Source organism: Oreochromis niloticus, linkage group LG7 (genome assembly GCF_001858045.2).
Source record: "Oreochromis niloticus isolate F11D_XX linkage group LG7, O_niloticus_UMD_NMBU, whole genome shotgun sequence".
Taxonomy (NCBI): domain Eukaryota; kingdom Metazoa; phylum Chordata; class Actinopteri; order Cichliformes; family Cichlidae; genus Oreochromis; species Oreochromis niloticus.
The window spans coordinates 18,959,646-18,980,340 of NC_031972.2; positions in this window are offsets into that span (position 1 = coordinate 18,959,646).

The following is a 20,695-nucleotide window of genomic DNA, read 5'->3' on the forward strand; positions in this document are numbered from 1 at the left end:
TCCAATGAAGACCTTACCAGGGGGCGCAGATGGTTTAGAACCAACCTCTCGAGGGTCTTCATCAGATGCGATGTCAGGGCTATCGGCCTGTAGCTGCTGAGGTCCTTGGGATGGGAGGTCTTTGGTACCGGTACCACACAGGAGGTCTTCCACATAGAGCTGGGCGATAGAACGATAACGATATGTATTGCGAAACAACTTTTTCTTGATAGAAAAATGAAACTATTGCGATAGACCTCATCTCTCTCTCTTCCTCTCTTATATAAAAAAAAGAAGAAGATCAGCCAATCCAAATTAAGTAGCGCAGAGCCGAACCAATCACAGCCGCAGCGTCACGTCACGTAACTTGTTACGTACAGCACAAGTGCCAAACCGCACATGTGTATTTGTTTGGGAAGCAGCCAGCCGCCGGGTAATGGAGGAAATGAGTGTGCCGACTAGAGAAAAATCAACCGAGAACTTGGGTGACCAGGTTACCAAAGAGAACAGATGACCGTTCCAGTGCCGGAGAGATTGTCGAAAGGAAAGGCCAGAGAAGTTCTGTAGTGTGGAGGTATTTCGGCTATTTGAAGTATGACAAAAAACACTGAAAAAAGCGCGCACTGTAAATTGTGCCGAAAGCATGTTCCCACAAAGTCTGGAAATACAACAAACTTTTTTTTTTATCACCTGAAGCAGTGCCACCCACTGGAGCATGCTCAATCTCTGACTGAAAGCGCTAATTCGTCATCGAAAACAACCAGGGGAATCCCTGTGAAGCAGCAACAGTCAATTGAGTCGGCTTTCTCCAGTGTCTTACCATATGACAAAAAAGCTAAGAGACATAGCGACATAACGAATGCCATAGCCTACCGTCTTGCTAAAGACATGCTACCAATAAACACGGTCGAAAATGAAGGATTCAAGCAGCTAATTAGGGTAATGGATCCTCGTTACCAACTCCCTGGACATAAACATTTCTCTCAGACAGCGCTTCCAAAGCAATATTATACAAGTTAGTCAATTTTGTCTGTTCTTCTGTAAAACAAACTAAGATTTATTTTTAGAATTAATATTTTGTTTCTAAGTGGAACTGACAATTTAGAAGTCTGTTTTGTTTGTTCTATTTTAAAACTTAAACGCATTAGCGGCTGCCTTTTGTGTAGTTTGCAATATTTGCCTTTATTTATCTGAAACTGAAGTCTCATGTTCCTTAAGTACATCTGCCCTGTTGAACTTATTATTGGAAATAAATATTTAAATCAAAACAAGCTGCTGATTATTTCACATTTTACTTGGGAGCAACGGCACATTTGAATCTTACAAATATAGTTATTTGGCTTATATCGTGATATATATCGTTATCGCCTGAAATGAAAAAAATATATCGTGATATGAAAAAATCTTATATCGCCCAGCTCTACTTCCACAGCTGTGGTACTTTCCCCAGTGACAGGCTCAGGTTGAACAGATAACCTAGGATGCCACACAGTTCATCTGCGCAGCACCTCAGGAGCCTGGAGCTGATGCCATCTGGACCTGCAGCCTTCCGCACCTTGATCTTGCGAAGCTCGTTCCTCACTTGAAGTGCTGAGATAGAAAGAGTGGATTTTGGGGGAAGGGGGTGTATGTTGGAGTCCACAGAAGCTGGGGGTGGGTGTAATGACTGGGAGCTGGGAGGTGTGAAGCTGAGAGGTGTGAAGTCCTGAGATGAAGGACAGGCAGTCCCTGAAGATGAAGGAGATTGCAGCAGGGGGGACGATGCTGTGGGAGGGGTGGGTGGTTGATCAAACCTATTAAAATATTTATTTAGGTCATTCACCCACCCCAAGTCTCCTGCAGCCTGGGGGGTTGGTTTTTGTCCTGAGATTGCCTTCAGGCTGTTCCAAACCCCTCTGATGTTGTCCTGTTGCAGCTGTTCTTCCATCTTCCTCCTGTAGTTTTCCTTTCCTTGCCTTATCTTCCATTTCAGCTTCTTCTGAACAACTCTCAGCTCCTGTTTGTCTCCAGATCTAAAGACTCTCTTCTTCTCCTTGAGGAGAGCCTTAATTTCAGGATTTATCCATGGCTTGTTGTTAGAAAAACACCGTACCTTTTTGATGGGTACGGTGTTGTCCACACAGATGTTCATGTAATCCGTAATGCAGTCTGTGATGCTGTTGAGGTCATCCTCCAGGGGGCTGCAGAGGTTATCACACACAGTAGAATGGAAACAGTCCCTCAGGGCCTCTTCAGTCTCTGCCGACCATTTCCTTACTGTGCGTTTCACAACTGGTGCTCTGTGTACTAGAGGTTTATACACAGGCTGGAGATGAACCAGATTGTGATCTGAGCCCTCCAGGGGAGGGAGAGGTGATGAGCTGTATGCCTCCTTGGTGTTGGCATACAATAAGTCCAATGTTTTATTGTCTCTGGTGTGGCAGGTATAATCAGAATAAATAGCAAAGCTAGCTGGATGGATAGAAAATTAACATATAATGAAAGGTCAGGCCAGGTGTAAATTACCGCTGTTGACTATTCCCCTCTTGTAAAAGCTGCCCCTGTGTCTCTTTGTGACCTCATTACTCAGTTGTTATTAATTATAATTAATATAATATCATACTTTTATTGTTGAAAGTTGGACATAATAGCCTACAAAACGTGATTTATTATCTGCTAGAGAAATTTGCAGGCTGCACTTCAAAAAAAAAAAAAGAGCCATATATAAATGTATCCAAATGTTTAGTATAGGTCTACTTTACCTCCTGGCACTCTAAAATCAATGATCAGAGAAACTATCGAAGTGAGAGGATGCAGGCATGATACTAGAAATCCCTATATGCTGGGTTTTTTTTGCATGGGTTAACTTGGTTGGGCAATACACAGAAGCTTTAAAAATGTGTCGACATAACAGTTGTGAACCCTGTTGTCATGCAGCATGAGCCTCCACCCACCAGTTCTAAGAACTGTAGTATTCAGGTTTTACAATGAGCTGTAAAAACGCTTCAGTTAAACAGCGTTAGAATGTGTAGAGATTCACACTCTTTAAATGCGCACAATCTTCTGACACACATCTGTGGCAGTAACAAGAACAACAACGAAAAGGGGGGAAAGTAAATAAAGAAAACACATTTAAATCATGTGCTTAATAAAACATTAACCAGCTTACAGTGGGTAATATAAAACGGAGAAATTTTAGGTTGGTGGGTAATTTGTGAACTTTTGCAAAGCTGCACCCCTCCCCTTTTGCCATAAGTTACTAATTGCTATTACAGTGTTCAGGCATGAGCATGACACCTGGTGGTGACTGCATGTTAATGTTTCCCAGTCTTATGTTTGTTTTTTTGCTTTCTTTCTTGCTTTTTTGTTTGACTGCTGAATCACATGTATTAATTTGGGGCTCACTGAGACACTGACAAGTGTCAGCTTGTCATTGTGCTACAGTCAAATCATATAAAACAGAAACAGTAACAGTTTTAGTCAAACAAGTTAAGGCGTGTTTATTAGAACCATGGTTAATCAATGGTAAATGTTTGCACTTTATTAGCTTCACTGTTAGCAAACAAAGAATGGCAATTAATACAGCTTAATAAACTCATTAGTAATCGATATGTAAACCACCTGCGAACACCTGAAACTGATTTTTATCAGTTTTTAAAGAGAGAACTAGTTTGTGTTCATTGATGTTTGGTTATGTTTAATTATCAAGACAATTTGGTTTGTTTTGAGAAATTATTATAGTTTGGGTAAAAGACACCTGTTTTCAACATAAATCCTGCATTTTGCATGATGATGATCAACGCAACTCAGTGTGACTTACTTATTAGTATTAAAATCTTTAACACAGGCCTCACTCGCCTCAGTTAAGACCATAAGAAAGAGAGTGGGCAAAAATGGTCTGCATGGCATAGTTCCAAAATGAAAACCACTGCTGAGCAAAAGGAACATAAAGGCATGTCTAAGTTTTGCCAGAAAACATCTTGATGATCCCCAATTCTATAGGATGTTTTGGTAGACAGACTTCTGCTGTCTACCAAAACATCCTGAAGGAGAACGTCCAGCCATCTGTTTGTGACCTTGAGCTGAAGCGCACTTGGGTTCTGCAGCAGAACAATGATCTAAAACACCAGCAAGTCCGCCTCTAAATGGCTTAAAACAAAATTAAGACTTTGGAGTGGCTTAGTCAAAGTCACTCCAATTGAGATGCTGTGGCATGACCTTAAAAAGGTGGTTCGTGCTCGAAAACCCTCCAATATGCCTAAATTACAACAATTCTGCAAAGATGAGTGGGCCAAAATTCCTCCACAGCGGTGTAAAAGACTCATTGCTGGTTATTCCAAATGCTTGGTTGCAGGTGTTGCTGCTAAGGGTGGCCCAACCAGTTATTAGTTTTAGGGGGCAATCACTTTTTCACACAGGGCCATGTAGGTTTGGATTTTTCCTCTTAATAATGAAGGCCTTCATTTAGAAACTGCATTTTGTGTTTACTTGTGTTATCTTTGTATAATATTTAAATTTGTTCTATGAACTGAAATGTTTAAGTGTGAAAAAAATACTAAAAAATAGAAAATCAAGAAGGGGGCAAACACTTTTTCACACCACTGTATTTTGTGCCTTAATATGTTTTTGTGCATGTGAAGCCCTTTGAACCTCAGTATGTGATACTGAGCTATACAAATACAATTTATTTGAACTGAACTGAATTCATTCATTCAGTCTTTACATAAATAAAAATAAAATGAGTACATATAACAGTTAAAAAAGTTAATATAGTTTATAATCGCTGGTATTACAGTGTTTCTCTCTAGCTCAAAAGTCTGTTCTTTGTTGCAAGAAATTATAATATTTACCTATTTTTTAATTTATTGGTCATTAATGTTATTGTGATACTAAATGATTGGTGACAAAGGTGAATAAAGGTAAAAAGGGTTTTTTTTGCAAGAAGTTGTAATGTGAGCTCTTGGCCAATAGGTGGCAGCAGTTAGACACCTAGTACCGTATCTCACTGCTGACATCTGCCCCCCTGACCGACTGAAATACTCCCAGTCACCACCAGCAGCAGTGTAATGAGGTGTGGTTTCATGTTCTGTTATTAATATAAATAAAGAAGTGAATGATCACACTTCATGCAGAAAGGTGTTGGACTTCTAACACAGATGTGAGGCCCGTAAAAATATAGATATATTGGTTCGTGCATCACAAAAGCTTTTATGTCACTTTTTAAAGCCATGATGGGAGCTCCCACTGGAGCTGATGTGATCACAAAGCCCCAGTGAAGATGTTAAAGACAGTACTTGCCGTAACATGGCAAGGTGATTATGTAATCATACACTTGAAACCATCATTCACAGGCAAACTGCCTGAGACCACTCCTGTGTTTGTGATGGTATCAACAAACACAGATCTGTGCCATCTTGTAAGACCTCTGACTTTTACATTATGTCATCACTGGAAGCTGTGGGTGATTTCCACAGACAGCATTTAAGCCCGGACACTTCCCATTAATATGTTACAGGAGACTTTCAGGTTCAAGGCTCAGTGCTTGTCAATGCTTTTTACACACATACACACACACACACACACACACACACACACACACACACACACACACACACGCCCTTCAACCCCCCTGCTGTCTGAGCTCTTCTGATCAGTATTCTCCCAGTGGTGTGGGATTAAGCTATGTCCTCAGCTCTTAGAGCCCTGGGACAGCCTCTCATTCCTCAGATTTCTGGGGCCCACCTCAAAGACCCAGAGGCTACATCCAGAGGTTTTTAGAACAACTGGAATTTTTATTCAATTATGTCTGTGGCCGACAAGCATGTCAGCAGCGGGTTACTCCTCAGTTCAAAGCCCCCCCTAATGAAGCCTTCGTTGAGCAAGTCAGGCGGGGGTGAAGGCAGATGGGTTTCTAATAGTTATACTGTATACATGCATGAGTCTTGCATTCATGTCAAACAACTGTTGAGGCTGAAGTGTGTAATATTTGTTTTTGATAGAAATAGTTGACTTAGTAGCTGGGTAAAGCTCTACTGGCAGCTGTGTGTGCAAAAGTTGTACTCTTGTAAACCATCGTTTCACTTTACAACAGTAACATTATTGTTCACTCATAATGAAATGTGTCCAATGTTTCACTTTGAAGCCATCTGCCTAACTCATTCTAGGAAAGGCTTTAGCTAAATTAAGTCACCTGTAATTCCCCATCCTACCAGAAGAACAAAAGAAAAAAATCAGCTTGTTTCACTTTACAAGGAGAAACATGTTCTTGTGTGGTCCACATTTTTTCCCTGTTTGCTATTATAGGTAAAAAAAAATTTCCTTTTATCAGTCTATGCTGTTTATAAAGAAAATGTACCCCGCTGTCTTCTATCTTTACCAGCCATTACCTTCTTTCTGTCATTTCTTTGATCGCTTCTGCTTTTGCTTATTTATTTGTGCATCTGGAACTGATTGTGTCTGTAGCCAAACAGGAGCTAAAGATGTGAATCAAAGCAAAGAGAGGTAAACACACATCTGCGTTAAATATTTTAACTTCGGTGAAACATGATGCAGTGTCTCCAAGCCTATCAAGTGAGATTCTGCCATAGATTGTGGATTTTTGTGAAATCCTGGGAAGTGAAAACAACCTTAGTGTCACTCTGTGTGCAGCTCAACTTAGCTTTTATATAGTGAGGGTGAAAAAGGGATGGGGCTTGGATAAATGTATAAGGACCCTGGTAAGTTCATTCAGCTATTTGTTGTACATTGGAAGGGAGGATGTAGTTCTCCGACTGGTTTTGAGGGCTGAATATTTTTGAGTTGCGAAATGCTCCAACAACACTACAGTGACTGTAGTTACATCGGAACGCATGTGGAAACCTATTACGCATTTCATCTGTGATGGTCATCCTAGTGAAACCACTGAAGCCTGAGGGTAAACTAAAAGAGAAACTTTCTGAGCCTTAAAACCAAAACAATGAGCTGAAAGAAGCTAAAACGATGGCGAGAGCTGAGGCAAAATTCAATGGAAAGCAGACGTAAAAATGTTGATTGCAGCCACTTAAAAGTCATTCTGGGATATTTTAGTAGCTGCTGTGTAGTTAAGGGTTTGCAGCTCTGTAAACTATAGCCTTAGTTTAATCCTTATTGAACAGATGAGCAGTGAAAGGTGTCTGACTTTTCTAAGATGTGTTGATTTGAAAGGGAGACAAACGATGGCTCATAATTAATGAAACAAGAAGCACGGATGTTTGGCTTATAGTTTTATCTGAAGAGGAAATTTCAGGAAGAAGAAGGTGAAAGCAGGTAAAAAGCCACACCTTAGGAAAGATGACATAAAGGAAGACTGAGTAATCCTGAAACATGCCTCGCAGCTGTTCTTAGACCGTGGGTCTTTTAAAATCCAAAGCACCTGAAAAATATAGCCATAAATACACAACTGGGAAACTGGCGCACAACATGTTTTTCAACAACACAGATCAAACTGCCACATGAACTCATGACGTGCTTTGCTGTAAACAACAAAACCAGTGGGCATGTTGTTGTCTATGAATGTAGCAACAGAGCAAATTCTTTGGTATGATGAGAAAGAGGCAGTGTATAAGTCCATTAATCACACTGAACTGCTGAGGATCTCTTGAGTGTGTGTGTGTGTGTGTGTGTGTGTGTGTGTGTGTGTGTGTGTGTGTGTGTGTGTGTGTGTGTGTGTGTGTGTGCGTAAATGATGCAAATTATTACGTAGAGACTTGTTTTAAGGTTAGGCCCAGGCAAGTTGTGGCTCGGGGGTAGGGAAAGTATATCTCTGCAGGAAATGACTTTAAGTCAGTCTGTCTTCCTGTAAAAACAAAATTTAAAAGAAAGAAACTGTGTGGTTTTTTTTGGTATACATAATGTATACATAATATACATTTTGTATATTACGTATAGCATGTAGGGGATGGGGTGGGCTGAAGTCATCACAGTCATGGTACACCCGGAAAGGTCACAACTCCGTCACATGGTTAGTGTCGTTGGCCCTGTGTTAAATGTGCGTTAGAAATAAACTCTGGCTTGAATTGGAGTAATGCAGTGAGGAATCATCACTGTGTGTTTTCCAATTTCACAGACAGAAGGCAGGTCACGGTTAAGGTCATAATGAAAGTACATTTAAGATAATGCTTAATTCATCTTGGGGAAGTTCTCTTTAGAAAGAAAAGCCGTGTTAAAAGTCCAAATATCCAATCTTCTGCCAGAGGACGACCAAAAATTGTTTTAACCCCCCCACCCACCCCACCCACCCACACACACACACACACACACACACACACACACACACACACATACAAAGCAAAACAAAAAACAAAAACAAGCCAAGCCATCTGATGCGTTATTCCAAGATTCCTTCCCAGCTGTGACAGATTTCTCCCCCCTTGCATTCTTGAACTCTCTGAATCATTCATTCACTTGGCTTTTAATTATGTCTTCAGACCCTAATCTTCCTAAAGTCTGGGCTTATATTTCTGAAAACAATTATTCTTCAAAGGCTTGCCCTATTGTCAGAGATTGATGGTGTTCTGTCTTGGATTTAAGTCAGGATCACTATAGTCACAAGGAATGTGTTATTTCTTATGTGTAGTACCATATATTTGGCAGTATAGCTCTGTTCTTGAAGAGCAGCAATAACATCTCCATGCAGAACAGACATGACACTAATTAAGTCAGACGCGACATAAAACACAAACAAACTGGGGTGAAGGTGGGTTGTAAAGTGGCTTGCAGAAACTGTCCGCAGGCCAAGGCAAAACTATGTTTTACTGGGGATTAGCCAGTTGGATACGCAGCAGGTTGTCAGCTGATGTGGGCTGGAAATAAGATCATGTGATCTGCTAGGAATGCTGGCTAAGCTTGACTTCTTAACCTGCACCAAACAGACTAAAGCTACTTTCAGCTCATCCCTTTCCAAAAGGGGTTGCCACAGCAGGTAGCTCCACATGTTTGATGAGGTAGAATTTTATGCATGAATCGAGCCAGCAACCTTTCACTTCCTAAGCAAACATGTTTATCACCGCACCAATGGAGGTACAAACTAGAGTAGATGGGCAAAAGCACTGCAAGAGCTGCTTGGCCATGGACGCGAGGGCAGTGAAGCTCCTGGTGTAGAGTTTTTGAACTGAAGTTAATGCCAGAGGAGTTTTCGAGCTCAGCAGTTACTGAGTCAGCATCGGCCCCTTTTTACGCACAGTGTGCATCAGAACTCTGCAACCTGCTCTGCATCCTATCACAGTACCATAATTTGGTGGTCTCTTTAGAGTGAGCAATGCTTTCACAAATGTGTATAAAGGTAAATTGCATAGGTGCTTGATTTCATACGCCTGTAGCAATCGGATTGAAAAGACCTGAAGTCAAAGATTAACACGTTTTGTTTTAAAAGTTGGATGTTGTTTCTTTTTGTTTAATATTTGTTTGGGGTTTTTTTTGTCATTCATTTTTTCTGATAATACAATTTTGTCTTTTTCTCATTAGTCAACATGAGCACCCCATTTAATGTTACAGGAATCTATGGATGCACCTTGCTGGCTCCCCAGCTCTATCCTTACTGCAGCCTTCACAGTTGCTATGTCCATGTTCCATATTAAGCCCATGAATTTTGCTTGTCCTGTGATCCCTTCAAACAAGGTCTACTTTGGTCTTTTGTTAAATTCAAGGTGTTCATAAGCTGTAGACTTGGGAAGAAGTTATTGTAACTACTTAACTGTATTTAAAGTACAAAAAACATCTCGGCTTCACTTAACAACCTGTAAGATGGTGCCACCATGCTTGAAAATTTGATAACGTCATAAATCAGTCATGGGGGTAAAACAGGTGCTGTTTGTTTTTGCAAGTTCACATAAGCATAAAACTGCTCTGAACACCAGCGCAAGGTAAACAATGTCAACGAGATTTGTTTACAGGAACTTCTATCTCAGGCCTGATGACTCAGGCGCTGTGAAGCGATGTCTTGACACATTAATCCCCAGCAACACAGCTTAAAACGGAAACTAACCCCAAAATGCCTCAGAATAACCAGTGGCATTTTGTGGTTAGCTAAATATGTCAAGTGACAGCAACATAAAACCAGTCGTGCAAGGTTACAGCTGTTTGAAGTTATGCACGTTTACCTGGCTGTGTTTGTTTCCAATGAATCTACTTCTCTAGAACACACAAACACAGTTCCTGCTTGAACTGGATCGTCTTCCCTGAAGAAGAAGAATGAACAAAATGTAACACAACTCCAATGAGAAACACAAAGCAGCAGCCCCAGCGCCACATGAGGATGCTTTATTTATTTCAGCCATGTCACAAACTGTGGAGCTCGCGTTCACTCCCATGAGTCTCATGATCAAGATTCCTCGGCGGACACAAAGAAGCTGATTACACAAAGACTGGCTTGTCTTCCTCCTTAACACCCTGCTTGTATAAAAACAGAAGGACTGAAAAGGTCAGGAGGTGTTCAGGATCTGTTCCAGCAAGTAATACCAAACCGTTCCTTCTCCTTCTCCTCCACTCTCCTCATCAGCTGAATAGAAACACTTTTTTTGCAATTATATCCAATAATTGATCTAAATGACTTAGTTTACTATAAGCAAACACTGCTCCCGAACCATGAGGCACTAACAGTGATTTAATCCTTTTGCTTGAACTGGTAAAACATATGTTTTGGACTTCTTTTGAAAGTTAAATGGCTTCAGATATTAGACATGTACTTTATCACTGAATGAGACATGATACAGTATGTTTAAAGACAGGATTTAAAACTAGCTTTTGTGCTTTACAGCTTACAGTAACAGATCTAAGGAAACATGATAAATATGTTTTTCTAAAATATGGTTGTGTTTTTAAATGTAGACTACTTTTTACTTCTAGCTTTGATTCACTGGAAACCCCATGAGCTACAGCAATGCAGCATCCATTTTCCCCTGTATCGAATAAATTTCTCTTTTGGTCTTTTGTCGGAACAATCCAGAGGTGCACTGATTTACATATTCTTTGTTTTTATGTTAGGTATAGTTTGGGTCTTATGGAAACTTTTAGATTGCACTTTGTACATTTCATGGCAAATATTAACATTTTTTAACCCACAGGTCTTATTCTGTTATTCCTCTAAAAATAGTTCAGTACCTAATTTGTATTTTACACCGGCTTCTTCTGCAACTACACCTTGGTCTCTTTTTGTTTCCCTTCCTGTTAAGCTGCATGTCAAGTTATAATGTAAAGTGTGAGAGTGATTCGTGACAAACCCACAGACAATCACCATTTAACTCATCACTCTCAGCAGCACTGGTTTCAGGTGTTTTGGGAAAACCCAGTGTACTTTGTCTCTCAAACACCAAACAGCAAATAGACAAGTTAGTAAGCCGCAGCTTAAGAACACAACATAAAGTGAAGACATAATATGTGCAGCCTAAGCATCTCACTCCAATTTAGGTCCTTTACGATAAATCAGAGTTCTTCCAAAATACTGAAATGGTTTAAAGAAAGCAGGAATTTCTCCCACAAAACTACCCGTTTGTACACGTAGACACAACGGACATTTCAACAAGGTGCTGGAAACATTTCTCTGAGATTTTGGTGCATAAATGATAGCATCAGGCGGTTGCAGCAGATTTCGACTGCACATCAGTGAAGTGAATCCTGCATTTCACATCCCAAAGGTGCTTGATTTGATTGAGATCTCTTGACTGTGGAGGCCATCTGAGAACAGCGAACTCATTGTCATGTTCAAGAAACCAGTTTGAGAGTTTTGTTTTTAACTGAAAAGTGCTTAAAATTATTCAGATAACCATGACTAAAGGAGTGTGTGGTCTCCAGCACACTGAATGCACATATAGGATCAGTGAGTCAGCTCGTTGCTTTCTGCCTTGGGGAACTAGATGTATGTGGGACATTGGCTGCCTCTGGGACTGGTTGGAAAAACCTCTCACCCTCAAGACCTTTCCACAGTGCTCTCCACTGCCAAATACACACACATGCACACACACACACACACGATTGCACTGAATTCTATCTAAAGCATCCCCAAGTACGTGGGTGTGCTTGTGTGTGTGTGCATCTGTGTCAGCCTGACCACACAAGGATGCAGAGAGTCGTGTGGCTGGCGTCATTCTGTGGTAAATTAGTAGTCATGTTATAAACAGATGATTTTAGTCTCTGATTACGAGCGCACCAAATGATGGCTTAGCCTAAACACCAGAGACTCTGCCTAAAACGTTCCCTCTTTGATTACACAGAAGAGTTTTTGACAATAATTATTGTACTAAAGATAGTTGGAGAAAATTATTACTAAAGGGGAAAACTTACACCACTGGATCGCCTCAGAATACAATGGAAAGACTTGTCATGAGGCTGGAGGAGGGTGTTACATCTGCGATTGATGGACAGACATTGAAATAAAAGCCATGTCAGTCAACTGGATTTAGTCCATTAACACAATGTAATATCTGAATCATATCATGCTTAAGATATGATAGTTTCATAATAATTTCATTACAGAAACCCTTTTATCTTCTGTTTGACTGTCAAAAACACACTTGATCTGGACCAGTTCTTAAACACGCAATAATACAGTACATATAATATATTCTAGTATACACACTATATCTGTGAAATGGGGCATTTGCTTGCCGAGTTACAATTTTAAGCACAATTTATGGACTGTTGGTTGTAGATGTATTAGTACTTTTACTTTTTAGTAAAGGATCTGACTGCTTAAACAGTGTAGCTAAGTCTTTCTCAATTTTCCTTCTCTTTCTCCCTCCAGATGTAGCCGTTCCATCTGCATACAGCCAGGAAGTGAAGTGAAGAGAAGATAATGCTCCTAACTTCCATACCATGCAGCACTTAGGATAACAGACCGTCCACTTTAGTTTTTTTTTCTTTTCTAGCTTGTCCACCAGTACAATTTGCCACTGCATACGTCACAGGGAAAAGAGTGGAGGGTGAACTACAACCTCCTCTCTATCATAAACGTGCACATGCACAATTTTCTCTCTGCGGCCAGATTAAACCGTGTCATTTCAGGAAAACCAACCAAGCTGGGTGTTGTCTCTTCTAGTTAAAAAAAAACATGCCACACAGCTGGTTAGAGAGGTGGCTGGAGAAATAGGTTAACAGAAACTATGACTATTTGTGTTAGTCAGAGACAATTAAGTAGGACAAGGCTTCTCCTAAATCTGCATGTGTGTGTCTGTGTGTTCAGTTATCCACACCCACTCTTGCAGGTTTGGCAAAAAAACAAAACAAAAAAACCCATAAAATTTTGATAATAAATAAAATAGTGAAAGCAAAAGCAGACATGAAAGAGGCTGTGACATTAGGCAGGCCAGGACTCTCATGCTGACCTCTCACATTGACCTTTAACTTGTTCAGGAGATGATCCACAACACTGCACCAGAGGAATGTAAGCCATGTTGTTCCCGTGACAGACAGATCCTTAAAGTAATCCCAGTGAATTTAGGATAACCTTAAGGATAACTATTTAAGGATAAAGTTGTCCTAAATGGTCTAGAAAGTCTCAATTTTCATGCCAGCTAATGTAGTGTCCACAAAGGATGCAGTTAATTGTAAAAACACGTCTTTTTGTCCAAGCTTCATTCTTGTTTGCTGACAGAATAAAGGAAAACAGGATTAGCAGACTGCATACTGAAGTTTCCTTAAATACCTTTTTAACCGCAACTTTCATTTTCAGTCCCTTTAACGTATTTTTAAACATCGATAAGAGCCAGTTACTGGATACAGTTGTCATAATTAACTTTGACTTATCTTTAGTTACTGCTGGTTAACAGGTAGTGTTAATGATATGTAATGAAATTAACTATTTTATAAGTAGAAAATTATCTCAACAAATAAGAAACAAAAAAATCTGCATTTAGCTGCAAAGCCCACTTTATTAGTAACCAAAGAGAAAAAGAAAGGACACATTATGAGGACGGGATTAACTGTGTAACTGGGTTATCTTTGTGCCACTACTTACCAGATTTTGCACAGTGTTCTTGTGCTCCAACTGGAACATGTCCGGAGAGTAAGAAACTGATCTTAGTGTGGACAGATGTTGTTTTCACACAAAATTGGAGTCAAATTTAGAAAACCTCACATGTACCTTTGGTGGCTTAAGCCCTAGTGAACGCCAACCCACTGGTCTCTAGGGGAAAACAAGTATTCTCTGACTGTGTTGATGCATGCTCAGTTATTCAGTCATTGTGCAAATGTACTGTTTATAAGGCTGGGGAAACCTGCAGTCAGCTGAGACTGAAGAAGTCACTTGGATAAGAGAAGAAACATTTCTCCTACTGAATATGCTACATCCAGATGAACAGAATCAACCTTTTGGGGTATTCTCTGACTGGTTGCTTGTGATTGGTGGTTGCTGGCAAATCAATTGCTAAGCCCCAGTCAAGCAGGCTTAGAGACTGGTCAGTGAGATGGCCCTAGTAACCACCAATTGCTGGGAAAAATGTGTTTCCCCCAACTAGTTGGCAGGTGGATGAAGGAAGTTCTGGGAAGTGTCACTGGGTGAAACTAGTTGCAAAGAGTTATACAGTTCTCCTCTAAGAAGCAGTGATTGTGATTGCCCACAGATTTCATGGAACACACTAAGGTCTCTGCAAACACTCTCCAACTACTTGCTAAGTGGTTACATCTAAATAGTTTCAAAGACATTTCCTATTATTGCTATGCAGACGTATCATCTGCATAGCAATGAGGTACACAGATGTGTTTTTCTGTTAAGACAAATAATCTCAACACTCTCTCCTACCTCGATGAATGCTTCAGTGCCATTAAAAAGTGGATTTCTTCAAATTTCATGCTTCTTAATTCTGGTGAAACTGAGGTTCTTGTCTTTGGCCATGAGAGTTTACTAATGAGGCCAGTCGGCTCCCTAGTTATCGGCTCCCTCCAATAAAATCAAAAAATCTGCAAACAACTTTGGAGTTATTTTTCACCAACATATTTATTTTAGAATTTCACATTTTGAAGCTGATCTAGTCTTGTTTCATTCATTTAAGAAACATTACAGACAACAAACTTTTATTGACAGCTAATAACAGAAGTACACAACTTTCATGTTTCACTGTTTTCTCTTGCCTTGATTGTTGAAACTCACTTCTCGTATGCATCTCTCAGTCCTTCTTACTCTGTCTTCAAACTGGTCCAGAACGCAGATTAAGTAGCTAGCATGTGCACATCACACCCGTTCTTGTCTTCCTTTACTGGTTTCCAGTGAAATTCAGATCCATTTTAAAAATGTATTAATAACATATAAAGCCCAAGATGGACATGTAGCAGAGCTACTGAGACCTTATAACTGCAGCCGGCTTCTCCAATCTTTTGATTAGTGTCTCTTAATTATTCCACAATCAGACCTCTGAGGCTGTAGCTTCTAAACTTTGAAACAGCCTTCCCCAGCCTATCGAGTCAGCTGAATCTGTGGTTTGTTTTAAACAACTACTGGAAATTTATTTCTATAGGTTAGCTTTTCCTTGACCTTTTTCCCATTATCTGCTTCCTCATAATTTTACAGTTACAAAAAAAGAAGTCAAAACACTAATAACCGCAATTAATGGCGTTTAACAGTGAGATGCACTGTTTGGTTGCCTTGAGGCCATCTCTCTGGCAGGATGATATGTTTATACTAGTCTCAGTGTCTGTCTTCCATTGCCCTGTCTGCCAAGCTCAACAGTTGATCAGCTCTCAGTGCAACACAAACACAACATGACTTAGCTACTAAGGTCAGTGCGGCCAAATGGGAATGTAAATGATATTTTGGGGAAAATTAGGAATAAGATGTTCAAGCACTCTGATTTAAGGAAAGGCCTTTAAAAAATTAAGTCAAACAATCTTGAAGTCAGTGTTATCTCTACACTTTTTTTTAGAGCTAGAACTTTTTTAGAGCAGTCAAATATAACTACATTAATTCTTGTGTTTGTCAAGTCACTGTCCTATCTGAAGCAAATCTAGTGGCCAAATTTATCATTAATAACAAAGATTTCCTGGAACTCTAGTAACAGCAATTCATTGTCACAACCATCACACTTTGAGGAATGCATGTCATAATCCAGTAATCAGTGTTCCCTTTCACTTCAGCAACCATGTTTTATCAGACCAAAGATTACCTCAAACAGCTTTAACTGCGCTGCTTTTGTGTCAGCGTGTGCGAGGATGCGCTGTGGGAAAATCACCAATCTTTTACACTTAGTGAAAAGATATGGCCCTCGGTGTTAAAATCACAGCCAAGTCCCGACAGAAGTACTCAAAAGCTGGCAGTCAAGGGCACTCTGAATTCATTTCTGCACTTCCTCAGCTCAGTCTTGATTGACACAAACATGTTTATGATAAGCCCTTGATTGCAATCCTGCTTTAAAAAAAGAAAAAAAAACATGCTCCAATATTTCTCAACAGTAATTAAAACATCGCTGTGTAATCAGCTTCATTTCAAGTTACATCTTTTAAGAGTAACTTAATTTCCTTTTTTCCATACGCTCTAATTCCCCGTGCTGCTTCAGACAGACACTTAGATTAATCAAGCCTGACTTGAGCGGTCGTCGTGCTGAGGGGGAAAGCTCCTCTTGACTCTGTTCGTGTTTGAGGATAATTGGTACTGATTACCACCTCTTACTGTGTGTGCTCACTGCTCACCGAAAAGGAATGGCTTAAACACAAATATGTGCATATTACACAAAGCGTGTTTGCGAGCCAAGAGGCGTGCATGCAGATACGCCGAGTTTCACCCATTATCTCCCACAGTACATACCTGCAAGCAGAGGAAGTTTGTTTATTTGAGCCATTTTTGCCTCTTAAAGACATTCCAGAGGGGTTTTCCCACGCTGTGGGTAGTGCTGGTAGCTGTTAAGGCTGGAGGTTGATGGGCTTAGGGCCTTAGACCTTTTGGACTATGTGTTGTCGAACTGCTGAAAATATCTTTTCTATCTGCTGAGAGACATAACGCACATTCCTCTGAGATATGTCCAGACATGTTATTAAAGACCATGCCGGGACGGACACACATACTCACACACTCTCTCACAGATTGGGTTGTTTAGAAAGGAAATGGGTTTTGTGTGAGTGAGTGTGTGAGAGAAAGGATATTTGGATGGGATTTAATGGTGCACTGTTACCACTGTATTTTTATTGTTGTGTCTAAACTCAACACGATACAAAGGCTAAAAGAGTGGCGCCAGATTTACAAAGAGGGCAGCAACATGCGTTAAAAAAGGGGGCTGGATAATCTGGCTATCATTAGAGACGCCATTTAAACCAAAATCACAAGCGTGGAGCGCTGCCCTGAACTGTGTGGCTGCAAAATAGATGTTATCAATGTGGCTCCTGTTGCCAGACGAGTAGTGACAGAAGACAACGGTTTGCTCTGTGTGTTGATGCGTAACACACACACACATGCACAGGCACCGTTCGGCCCTCTGCAGCATCTCCAATGCTCCCACTGTCAGCTTATATCAGAAGTGTTTTTTTCTGAGGGGTGGGGGGGCTGAAACCAGACACCCCAGACATTGGAGTGCCAAAGAAGCAGAGCAGGAGAAGAAGGACCCATCCCCTCCCTTTCTTTCTCAGCACCAGCTGCCAGAGAGGGGCAGCTCTGTGCCCTGGGAAACTGATTTATACCCTGCAGGTGTCTGGCATATTCACGTGCATGCATGCATGCAAGTCCATGCACGTGTAATGTTAGCGCAAACTTCTTCAGTGTGTTTAGCATTGAGTTTAGGCTGTGGAGTGAAAAACACTGAGATGAATGCCTCACACTTTGAGCCCAGCCAATTAATTCTGCACTGTTAATGAGCCTCTTTCTGTGCCGTAACGGCATTTAGATTTAGAATGTGCCCGGTGACTCTTCACAGAGCACGTGATAAATTTTGTTAGAGGCCACACAGCAGTAGACATGTATGGCCGTATATCAAAATAAAGGGCTTTATTATATTTTCTCATAAAAAGATATAAATATACAGTCCACAGCCACAAAGTTTATGCTTGTAGTAACAGTAACAATTGACTTTGAAGTCTATAAATGACAACTGCAGACACTTATTTTTAGAGTGCAGAGGCATCTGCCTATTCAAGCACAGTACCATAATTTCAAGGTAAAACCTGAAATTGTTTTTTTTTTTAAAATTAAAAATAGGCTTCTTAACACAATATGTTAAGACGTGTGGCCACAACGACTCCTCTGTAGGGATGAGACAACCAAGAAAACAGAGCTTTGATAATCATCACTTTACATCACTTTACATTCACGGGAACCGTGTGGAGAGGGTACACTCCATGAGGTTTCTGGGCGTGCAGATCTCTGATGATCTCTCCTGGACTGCAAATACCACTGCGGTGGTAAAAAAGGCCCAGCAGCGTCTCCACTTTCTGAGAGTGCTCAGGAGGAGCAACCTGGAGGAGAGGCTGCTGGTGACATTCTACAGAGCCACCATAGAGAGCATCCTAACGTACGGCGTAACAACATGGTATGCAGGGTGCTCAGCTGCAGACAGGAAAGTACTGCAGAGGGTCATCAACACAGCCCAGAAGATCACTGGCTGCTCTCTGCCCAGCCTGGAGGTCATTGCAAACTCCCGGTACCTCAGCAGAGCTGGCAATATCATCAAGGACCATTCTCACCCCAGCAATCAACTGTTTGAACTATTACCGTCAGGCCGACGATACAGGTCACATAAAACCAGGACAAACAGATTCAGGGATAGCTTCTTTCCCAGAGCTATCACCGTTGTAAATAAGCACAAAAACGATTGAACCTGCTTAGCCATACCATACTGTCACTGTCATTATATTATGCTGCTATTCATACTGTCATACTGTCATTATATTAATGCTGCTATCCTGTAAATATCATGCTTACTTTTGTGAGTACTTACGTTTGGTTTATTGTACCTTTTATATTTTACATTTATATTTATTATTGCATTTTGCACCAAGGGAGTGGCACTCCAATTTCGTTGTACCCTGTACAATGACAATAAAGGCTATTCTATTCTATTCTATTCTATTCTATTCTATTCTATTCTATTCATCTAGGTCTGGGGTGTCTGAGCCATATACAACCCATTTTGATCTTAAGTGGACTGGACTGGTGAAGCTGCCCTTTCTGTCAGTGAAAGCACATTTAATTTAATTAACTACACATTTAATCCCAGAGATGTCTAAATATAAGAAAAATGTGCCAAAAATATGCCATTCTAATAAGAGATGCAGAATAGATGCATGTACAGACTATTACATCCCAAGAGTATACCCAACCATCAAGTGTTTAATGAAAAACTCAAACCCCTTGAAATACTCAATTTGAAAAAAGCACAATCTCCTGTGCATTAGTTGCTCATTTCAGTTCCAAAAATGTTGCAATCATCAGTAAAACTTTCACACATCAGCGAGTCACACTATTGCTCTGGGTGACGTGTCCCTTTTATATTTTTATGACCCACTTTCCAACATTCAGTAATGGACTAATGTGTTCACAGACAGAAAATATTGGCGCGTGAGCCTGCCGTCGGCTCTGGCCTGTTATTGATGTGAAAATGCCAGGAAGTGTTTTAAAGTGCCACAAAAGCATTTCAGTCAGGCAGCTCACATTTGAAATAATCGATTTGTTACAGCAACACCACACGGGTTTGGGTTTAGCGCTTGCAACCTCTATACGTACTGAAATTTGCAGTGATGAGTAAAAATTCCCCTGGAGCCTACAGGTGGATGTAGGAGGGGGTTGCATAAATAGTTTACACTGCATACATTCCTTTTATTGTCCAAAACTGCAGCAATAGGATGCAGCCAGAATAAACTAAAACAGAAAGCGTTTTGCCAGCATGTCTGTGAGGTTCACAGGATGCACAGATTGCATGCTGTGGGTCTGCTGATATGCATGTGTGGATAGATGCACACAAACTTTTCTTGGAAGGCAGATTATGATCAAATTCAGATAACACAGTAAGCGACATGGCATTTTTTGCACTTCTCTAAATATACAGGAAAGATTTTATTGATTTCATTATTTTCTTGTGTTTTGGGTTTTTTCTTTTTTCTTTTTGTAATTCCCTTCTGGTCTCTATCAATCTCTGTTCCTGCGTAACCCCCCCATCTCACGCCACACCACCACCGAGCCCTACTCTTGTTTCATGTTCCCAGACTGATAGGCTCGATAAAGGGAATACTATTAGAAGAGATAGCGGGGAAAAGGATGGGATGATAAGAAAGAACGGTGGTGGAGTGGGTAGCGGGGTATTGAGGGTGGTCAGGTCATTTGCAGTGTGCTGAATCAGCTCTTACCAGAAAGATCTATTCCAGAGTTTCCCCAGGGAGCAGTTATGTTCTCATGGCTGCACTCTTTATATAACGGCAATATTCATAGGACTGTGCAGCACTTAGTGACAGGGATCGCATTACTAGGATGGTACAGAGGCTCCACATAACTGCACACAAGTCCAACAATGAATCTGAAATTTAAAAACAAAGCTAATTTAATTAGAAATGTAAAGGTAGGGGCTCGGGTGTTGTTTTTAGCTGTGTCACCATGTGGCGTTTGTTTCTATCTGCCCAAAGAGGATATACATGAAGTCAAATAGACTTAAATAAAAGTCTTTCCACATCTGTCAAAACAATACTATTTGTCTTCGATTCTCTCTTCCTCACACTACTTCCCACATTCAGCCGACTCAGTGCATCTAAACAATAGAGAGAAGCATAGAGTAGGTCAAGGCTGTCAACCGTGTCACTTAAAAAGCAGCTGAGCTGACCA